Source organism: Podarcis melisellensis (assembly GCF_964234715.1).
Source record: "Podarcis melisellensis genome assembly, chromosome: Z".
Taxonomy (NCBI): Eukaryota; Metazoa; Chordata; class Lepidosauria; order Squamata; family Lacertidae; genus Podarcis; species Podarcis melisellensis.
Genome location: NC_138547.1, coordinates 37,871,867 through 37,882,420, shown reverse-complemented (window position 1 = coordinate 37,882,420; position 10,554 = coordinate 37,871,867).

The window sequence follows — 10,554 nt, the reverse complement described above, 5'->3', positions numbered from 1 at the left end:
TGGAAAATCTACTGGATTTCCCCAAATTTTGCAACACAAGCTTTCAGACTTTGAATCTGAATGTGTCTTTTGAGAGAAAAATAAATTCTCTTCTATCATGCTATGTGCGTTCTGTGTAGGATCTACAACTCTGGGTGGTTAACATTGTAAATTGCACAGGTAACTTCAATGTGCAGACCAGGCTCCCTTCTTTAAAAGTTATGGCCCAACACAGAGTGGGAAGGAACATCCCAATTTTGGGGCACGGCTGTGTTTATGCAGTTCTAGTGCCCCAGGAGGAGGATGCCTGAGGAGGGTTTGTAAGATATAAAGGGTTTCACAAAAGGATATATGAAAACCATCTGAAACAGATGAGTGCTTATTTTTATTTTGCTTTTAGCACCAATAATATAATTTTAAGAGTGAGGTTTGGGTGAAAAAAATATGGTATATGTTACAGGTTGAGTGTGAAATTTAGTTAATTTGCATGCTAAAGTGTGATCTTTAACTTCTATATTACAGTTAAGCGTGAAATGAAGTAAAACTAGTTACTTGTACAATATAATGGGATACATCCATTCACGCGTAACGAGGAACATCAGACGCGTAGCTTTTGTGAATAAAAGACTTAGGCTGCAATCCTCACACCACTAACCTGGGAGTGAGCCTCAACTGAATTCAGTGAGACTTACTTCTGAGTAGACATGGTTAGGACTGAGCTTCAAGTGGGCAAATAACCGGTAATTATGAAGAGTAACTGAATTAGTGTGTGAAAAAGAAAAGGAGGGCGCTCAGATACTGTGCTTGTTAATGTTCCAGTTCTTCACTGTAAATAGCCCATCAAATAAAGGTGGCTTTCTAAAAAAACACAAGCCCTATATCAGTTTGTAGCATAAAAGAATAATTTTCCAGTGCCAAGCAAGTCAGGACGATCTTATTTGTGGACAGAGAAACTGGGGGAACTATTTTTCTTAATTTCTCCAGGAGGAGGAGAAATTATCCCAATAGTTTCTTGGGGGAGGGGCTCACTATTAGCAGTGGTAGCTCCACAGGCCATTCCTTTATGCCCCTGCATGTGGTGCCCAGAGCCAGGAGTCAGATTCTCCCTCAGGTGGTGGAGCAGAGAACTGCAAAAGAGCTGACCCCAGACGTGTTGTTATCTGAGGCAATGGCCCGTGGGGCCATTGATAGCCACCCCCCAAAACCAGAGAACACAACACTGCATAACTAAGACTTGGATGACATCATGGGAGATCCAGTGCAACCAGACCCCCCCTCCCCACCACTGCTTCATTACAGTAAGACACAAATGGAGGGGGCAAAGCACCTTCAAGAAAAACAGCAGCAGCTTGCAGTGCAGGTGGGGCTTAAAGTTTGAAGGCATCTGTGTTGTTGCTGCTACACAGGGCTAAGGTACACTTTGTTCCCTACTGAAGCAAGTAAAGTCTGAGCCCCTGCATTCAACTTGTAAAGTCTGAGCCCCTGCATTCAACTTGACTTTGTCACTACTTAATAGTGGAAGTTGGTCCATTGAGGGTGAATGGAACAGTGCCCCAGTGACCACAATCTGCCCTCAGCCACCTTACTTACAACCTGTTCAGGGGATGCCCCTGGTTGTCAGCTTCCTCGTCAGTGTCAGCGTTGCCTTTATAGAACTCCTCAGGGAAGAGGGCATTGACAGCGCAAGAATTAGTCAGCTCTGTCTATCATTGTTTATGGCTGAACCTATCATTCCCCTCTTTCCACTTACCAGCCGCACCGGCCTCCAGCTCCTACTCCTACCTACTCTTGCTTCAGTCTACACAGTATCCTTCACCCAGACTGAGTTCTGCCTTGCTTCCCACACAGTCCCCTATCTTTTCTGGTGTTCTGCTGCATATGTCGGTGCCAAATATTTAGAGAAAATTCTTCAGGATGCATTCTTTTTCTAGGGAAAAAAGAAGAATCCCAGAAAGAATATACTACTTGCCCTGACAGAAACAGGAAGCTACCTTATAGTGAGTCAGAATATTGGTCCATCTAGCTCAGCATTATCTAGCTAGCAGCTGTCATGTAGGGTTCGAGACCAGAGATGTTATCAGCCCTACTTGGAGATGCCAGCTTTATTTTTTAATCATTTTTCCAGGAGAAAAATACTGAAGATTTTGGGAGAGTTCACAAAATAACCAGTAATTCCATATATTAGTGCTGTGCTGAAAAACTGTTCTGTGTTTCTGCAATGATTCACGTATAGGTAATGAAAAAAAATTAATTGCAGTTGGAAATCATCAAAGGGATTTTGTGTGTGTGTGAAATTCCAGTGGCACAGAGTTTTTGTTGTGCTTACCTTACTTTCAATGTGGCCAGTGCTCCCCCCCTAAAAAAAATGTTTAGGGGGTACTCTCATTTTCCTACACATATTGAAATACTGCCCCTCAATGAGGCCAAACTTAGTTTAGGGGTATGTGTACTCCTGCGTCCCCCCAGGAAAAAAAGCACTGAATGTGGCAAAGGGGCTTTGAGACTGCCCTTTCCTTCATTTTTTCCTTTCCTTTCCTTTATCACATCTCCCTAGTGGTCTGCCTTCTTCAGCCGTCCTGAGTGCTCACTTTTCCTGAAAGCCCCATGATGTCCTCAGCTGGGCAACCCTTTAAGCATGGGGAGGTCGTGAGGTTGTCTGTTATGTTCCTTACAGATGTTCAGTTTACTTTAATGGTAATCATTTACTTTTCAAGAAATAAAGGAAGGACATCTCTTAAAAACAAAACCAGTGAGCTAGCCAATCTCAGGTGCTTGTTTGTTAACCTTTTGGCTTGCCCTAATTTAATTAAAACCCAGGAGAAGACACAATGAGGTCATTTGTCCTAATGGGGCTTTTCTGATCATGAAAGCCAGGAGAAATAATTCATGGAAAGTAAAACAGGACTACCTTGTGCTGTATCCTCCAAAAATATGAAGTGCCTTCCAAGTTGTGGAGGGAGGTATATGGATAAAGAAACCTCTATTGTGTGGGAAGAAAACTTTCAAGAAATTGGCAGTGTTGGCATAATTCAGTATACTGATGAATTTCAAAAATTTAGCACTCCCCTTTCTTTTACATACCTGAAATAATTATAATTAAACTAAAATGAAGATTAAAGGCATAAGACATATTTAGGGGGAAAAAATGATTAATGACTGGTGAACATATGAAGTGGGAGTAGCTGATTTATATTGCTTCATGTCTGAAAAAATGCAGCAATTTCAGTCTGGATCACAACAGAACTGTTATTAAAAGATTTACATCCTGAGTGCTATCTAACCAATTAATCCAATGGGAATTATTTATAATTGCTTAATTAGTCTGAAGAATACAAATGGTGTTCAATTGAATAATCTACCAACTCCTATAAAATCAAGGAGGGTAATGAAATTGCAATCTATTACCATAAATCCCCAATGCAACCATAGCACAGGACATCTTAGTGCAGAGGCATATGCCAATCAAGAAGTCAACTTCACAACTCACTGCTAGGTCAACAGGTATCCAGGTGCAGGTATATTTTTAGCTGCTTGCTATTTCCTCTATTATTCATTGCTCGCTTAAGGCCAAATGCCATCCTTGTTCTCATACATTTTTGCCGCCTCCTTGTTCAACTCTTCTGTGACTTTCTGAACAATAACAGTCCCATGTTCCTAATCTTTGGCTCTCCTGCTCTGATTATTGGCAAGGCACCAGAGAGCCGATTGAGCAGAAGCCACCTGAAAGAAACACGGTCCCTCTTCAGTAACCTGACAATTGACATTTGGAACGCAGCATGAATTCATGCCAGGAACTGTCAGCATTGACCCATTCAGCTGAATCATCCTAACCCCCCACCCCCCGCCTTGCAAAGTTACTTAAATAAGGACAAAGAAACTACAATGGTGACAAGTTTGCAGATAGGAATATAAGGACTGCCCTGCTGGATCAGGCCACATGCACTATCCAGTCTAGAATCTGTCCTCACAACAGGGATGGACAGATCTGTCAATTTCAGCCCCCCTCCCAATTTTCTGACTCCATTTTTCCAATTCTAAATTAAGTCCTCCACAGTTCTGCAACTATTTGCATTAAAAAAAGCAATCCACATGAAAATTCACCAGCACTTTAGTGTGAATTTCTTGAAATTAACACTTTTTTATATGCCATTTTCACTAGCATATTTCCACTACCATAATGTATTTCATGTTATTTTTTATGAATATATTCATTTTAATGCACACTTTCCTCCAGTATATGCATTCCTATGACCATTTTTTGGCTGGAGAGCTGTATTACAGATTTTAGAGAACAGAGAATTTCAAGGGATGGCTGTGTTTTGGTTCTCTTATTATTTTGGAAAGTGCAAATTACATAGGTTTGCGTTTATATTGCATTTCTCCTCCATCCACTCCTCAATGTGGCCAACCACATGCCTATGAGGAGTAGGACTGGGGCACCACAGCAGTCTCCCCACTTTGATTCCCAGCAGTATCCAGTCTGATTCCCAATTTGGCAGCGGCCAACTGATTTTCCTGCCATTCTTGTGAACCCTTCCTGCAACGAGGTGTGAGCATATGTTTGGTAAAAAATAAATAAAAATTATTTCCTCAACTGACCACTCAAGAATTGGTCAAGCGTTGTTCAATAACGGTGTTCACTTTAGGAGAACAAAAACTAATACAACAGGACACTTTCAACCCACAGAGTTACAATTTCTAGAGCAGGAGTCCTCAAACTTTTTCAGCAGGGAGCCGGTCCACTGTCCCTCAGACCTTGCGGGGGCCTGGAGCATATTTTGGAGAGAAAAAATGATGCAAGAGCACCAGGCAGGCCCCACAAATAACCCAGAGATGCATTTTAACATTCTACTTAGGTAAGCCACCCCCACAACTCTCCCCTCCCTTCTGCAGATGACACCAAACTGGGAGGGGTGGCTAAGACCCCAGAGGACAGGATCACACTTCAAAACGACCTTGACAGATTAGAGAACTGGGCCAAAACAAACAAGATGAATTTTAACAGGGAGAAATGTAAAGTATTGCACTTGGGCAAAAAAAATGAGAGGCACAAATACAAGATGGGTGACACCTGGCTTGAGAGCAGTACATGTGAAAAGGATCTAGGAGTCTTGGTTGACCACAAACTTGACATGACCCAACAGTGTGACGCGGCAGCTAAAAAAGCCAATGCAATTCTGGGCTGCATCAATAGGAGTAAAGCATCTAGATCAAGGGAAGTAATAGTGCCACTGTATTCTGCTCTGGTCAGACCTCACCTGGAGTACTGTGTCCAGTTCTGGGCACCACAGTTCAAGAAGGACACTGACAAACTGGAACGTGTCCAGAGGAGGGCAACCAAAATGGTCAAAGGCCTGGAAACGATGCCTTATGAGGAACGGCTAAGGGAGCTGGGCATGTTTAGCCTGGAGAAGAGGAGGTTAAGGGGTGATATGATAGCCATGTTCAAATATATAAAAGGATGTCACATAGAGGAGGGAGAAAGGTTGTTGTCTGCTGCTCCAGAGAAGCGGACACAGAGCAATGAATCCAAACTACAAGAAAGAAGATTCCACCTAAACTAATGTTTAGGTGGAATGTTTAGGTGGAACTTCCTGACAGTAAGAGCTGTTTGACAGTGGAATTTGCTGCCAAGGAATGTGTTGGAGTCTCCTTCTTTGGAGGTCTTTAAGCAGAGGCTTGACAACCATATGTCAGGAGTGCTCTGATGGTGTTTCCTGCTTGGCAGGGGGTTGGACTCGATGGCCCTTGTGGTCTCTTCCAACTCTATGATTCTATGATTCTCTACAGCACTGGACGAGCCCCAGTGGCTGCTTATCTGAGTCTTGCGAGCGGCAGGGACTGGCAGTGGTGGTGGTGGAGGGATGATGAGTGGTGTGTGAAAGGGCTCCGGAGAGGGGCTATTTTAAATGGTGGCTCCTTGAGAATGGTGCTCACCCAATCACAGCTCCTGTGTCTTGCGAGTGGCAGGGGCTGGCGGTGAGATGATGAGTGGTGAATGAAAGGGCTCCGGAGAGGGGCTGCTTAAAATGGCGGCTGCTCGGCTTCCGGAGGCGGCGCAAAACGGCAATGGCGGTCCTCTTTACTGTGTGAAGAGGGGCTCCGCGAAAAAGGGTCGTCCGCTGCGGCAAAGCGGAGACCCATTAAGACAAACCGTAGGCAGAGCGAGCCTGCGGCCGTGGGACTCGGCGGGTGCCAGAAGCCCCCCCAGAAACGAGGAAGGGACCTCGTAAGAGGCTCCGGAACGTGAAAGGGGGAGCGGCGCTGTGAGTTCATCGCTCTTTTCGCGGAAGTGAAGCCGCGCTGCTGTTGCTGATGAGCGTCGACCTTTCTTCTTGAAAATCATCGGAATTGGCTGCAATTTACCCGTGAGTAAGGGGTACTAAAGATTGACTCAAATTTATTTAATTCGGCTGAAAACGGGAGGCGAGTAACAGGAAGTCCGTCTCCCGGTCCTGCTAATCAGAGCAAAGCAAAGAACCCGATGTGGGCTGAAGCGCTCAAAAGAGACTTTGAAATTAGTATGAAGGGGCATTAACAGACTGTGTTCTTTTAGAAATCAAAAAGATTGAAGGATTAAATCTTTTGGTTTACTGCGCTAAGGAACCTTCCTCCTATTGTGAAGTGACGTGGAATTGAAGGGATAACCGAGCTATCGGACTGCCAGTGTTGCAAAGGAGTACTGTCAGGCTGCTGAAACTTTTTCTTAAGTACAAATTGTTGCATTGATGGATACACTATCGCTTTAATACTGATATTGGAACCTTTCTGCTACCTTGTGGCACTATTTTGAAACAGAACTATCTGAAAGCCTCCTTTTCGAACTTGGGGACTATAAAAGTTGAAATAGGAACTTTGATGGTGGAAAAGAAACTTTCTTTCTTTTGAAAACCCCCCCTAGTGGATTTGCGGAGGCATAGAGGTCTGGGAACTGTACCTTATTGGGATTTTTTGTGGTTTAATTGTTTACATTCTGGACTTGCCTTTCTCATGGATTGAAAGACTATTTGACCTTGAATAGAGGCAGCTGGGGAATGAGTGGCCCAGGGAAAACAAGAGCATCTAAAGCTAAGGAAGCCTTGGCTGAGGAAGCTAAAGAAAAGAAAAAAGATAAGAGAGCTGGGCAGCTTGTTCAAACAACGTTGACTCATCAACGCAGATCCTCGGTACCAACTGTGCTGACGGCGCAGGAGGAAGAAGTTGAAACGCCTGCAACAGAAGATATGGCAACTGGAGGAACTGATCCAGTCTTGAAACAAATTTTGGAACAACTGGCACTTTTGAATAAGAAGGTGGACGATCAGTCATCTAAAATTGACAGAGCTACATCTACTATCAGTAAGTTAACAGATCAGGTTTCCCAGCATACTCAGGCTATTGAGAAATTGCAAGGAGCTACGGCGGAGAACTACAAATTAGCTGCGGAAGCCAATCAAAAAGCTGAGCAAGCGTGCAAAAAGGTGGAGGAGATCAAAGGGGAAGTAAGACCTCTGAAAAGACAGGTAGGAGAACAGCAAGCCTACCTGTCAATGGTGGAACTGAAAAGTAAGGAATGTAATCTTAGGCTGAGGGCCGTCCCAGAGCTGGAGCAGGGCAATCTAGAGGAATTTTTGACACAGTTGTTTTCTAAATTTTGGGGGGTTGAGGAAGATAAAGACTTCAAAATTGTGACGGCCTTCAGATTGGGAAGATCGGTTAAGAAAGACAAGTCCAGAGACTGTTTGGTTTGTTTGAGAACAAGAGAGGAAAGAGACAAGATACTAGGCCAACATTTTAAAAAATCTCTGGAAGTTGAAGGCAAAAGGGCAGAAATTTATAGAGACATTCCTAAATATCTGTTGGACCTTAGAGCTTCATATACAGACTTGGCTAAATTGTTAAGGTACAACGCAATCCCTTACAGGTGGGAATTTCCTCAAGGTTTATCATTCACCTATAAAGGAAAGAAGGTAAGAATTAAAACACCAGAAGACCACCAGAAGTTCCTACACGACAACGAGGAGGACCTCCAAAAGAGAGCTGTAGATTCTTGGCCTCCACCACCGGGATCACCACCAAGACCCGTACCATCTGGAGGCGGACCAGCACCACAGCCTTCGGGAACGGAGGACAAATTAGATACCCAACTGTGATATTTAAGAAGTAGACCAGGATGTCTCTACAGCTTCTTAGTTGGAACATAAATGGCGGGAATTCTCCAGAAAAACGGAGAAAAGTATTTCATATTTTGAAAAAAGAACAATTGGACATTATTTGCCTGCAAGAAACACATGTGACAAGACTCCACAGAAAAGTGTTAATTAACAAAAGGCTAGGCCAAGAATTTATCTCATCGGACAAAGTTAAGAAAAGAGGAGTGGTGATATATGCAAAGGAGAACTTGTCACCGAAATTCGTATTTAAAGATGAACAGGGTAGAATTTTGGCAATTGAAATTCAGACACAAGGAGAAAAGTTTTTAATTCTAGGAATATACGCCCCAAATGATGGAAAATCGGAATTTTTCAAGAAGCTGCATGAGACTATGCTGGACTATTTGGATTACAACAACATTATCATGTTGGGAGATATGAACGGAGTCGCCTCAGTGAATATGGATAAGTCGCAAAGTGCTAATGTAACGAAAGACGGCAGACTACCAAAAACCTTTTTCGAAATGACTGACAATTTGGATTTGATTGACATATGGAGGATCAAGAACCCTCTAGGGAAGGAAGGAACTTTCTTTTCTGAGGCCCACATGACATGGACGCGAATCGACCAAATATGGATAACTAGAGGGCTGGCACCTAAGACCAGAAAAGTGGAAATCTGCCCAAAAACCTGCTCCGACCACAACGCTTTGAGAATGGAATTGAGATTAAATACAACCGGATCTTTCAGATGGAGAATGAATGACGCTTTGTTAAGAGATCAGGAGATTGTTAAGAAGGCCCAAAAAGTTTTAAAGGACTATTTTGAAATAAACTTAAAGACAAATGTGGAAAAAAGAACAATCTGGGACGCAAGTAAAGCAGTTATGAGAGGGTTTCTAATACAGCAGAACACGATTAAAAAAAGGCTCTGGAATGAAAAGAAGGAGAAGATTTTGGAGAAAATAAGAGAAGGAGAGAAAAAACTGAGATCCAGGCCTAAATCAAAGGAAGTATTGAGAGAAGTGAAGTTTTTCCAGGCACAATATTCGAAACTGATAAATCAAGAGGTGGAATGGAAAATTAAACAAATGAAACAAAGATCCTTTGAATCTGCTAATAAGTGCGGGAAGTTGTTGGCTTGGCAGTTGAAAAAGAGACAAAAACTTAATACAGTTACAAATCTAGAGATTGAAGGGAGAATGGTTCAGAAACCCGAGGAAATTAGAAAGTGTTTCCAGAGATATTTCAAAGAACTTTATTCACAAAGGCCACAAAAAGGCTCGGAGGTGGACCAATTTGTCACAACTAATGGATTACAAAAAATACCCCAGGAAATGAGAGCAACCCTGAACTGTAATATTACAATCCAAGAAATTGAATGCGCCATTCAGAACCTCCAACTGGGCAAGTCTCCGGGACCTGATGGACTTACTTCCAAATATTATAAGGCATTGAAGGATTCATTGATACAACCATTGTTGGAAGTTTGTAACCAGATTATGGAGGGGAGGAAGGCACCGGAAACGTGGAAAGAAGCTTTCATCACGTTGATACCAAAATCAGAAACTGAAAAAACTCAACTTAAAAACTACCGTCCTATCTCACTCCTAAATGTGGATTACAAAATCTTTGCAGACATTCTGGCAAGCAGGTTTAAGAAAGTATTAAATGAAGTGATTCATAAGGACCAAGCAGGCTTTCTCCCTGGCAGACATTTATTTGATAACACAAGAAACATCATTGACATTTTGGAATTTTTACAGACTAACTCAAATACAAGAGCGGTGTTGATCTTTATTGATGCGGAGAAAGCCTTTGACAACATTTCTTGGATGTTTATGAAGAAAAATTTGGAAAGGATGGGAGTAGGGCGGGGGTTTGAAAATGGAATAGAAGCAATTTATTCAGAACAAAAAGCTAAATTGATAGTAAACAACGTGGTGACAGAGGAGTTCAAAATTGAAAAAGGGACACGACAGGGGTGCCCTCTATCTCCTCTGTTGTTTATTTCAGTCCTGGAGGTGCTATTGAACATGATTAGAAATGACCGGTTGACACAGGGAATTGTGGTCGGAGAGAAACAATATAAACTGAAAGCTTTTGCAGATGACTTGGTATTAACATTACAGGAGCCAGCCTCTAGTACTAAAAGAGCGTTAGAATTAATTTCTGACTTTGGTCGGGTGGCGGGATTCAAGCTGAATAAACAAAAAACTAAAGTTTTAGCAAAAAACTTGACAACTACTGAAATAGAGGAGTTCAGAAAAGAAACAGAACTAAATGTGGTTAAAAAAGTAAAGTACTTAGGGGTGCACCTGACCTCCAAAAATTTGAATTTGTTTAAGGATAATTATGAGAAATGTTGGTCAGAGATCAAAAGAGACTTGGAAACATGGTCAAGACTGAAACTTTCCTTGTTGGGCAGAATAGCTGCTATAAA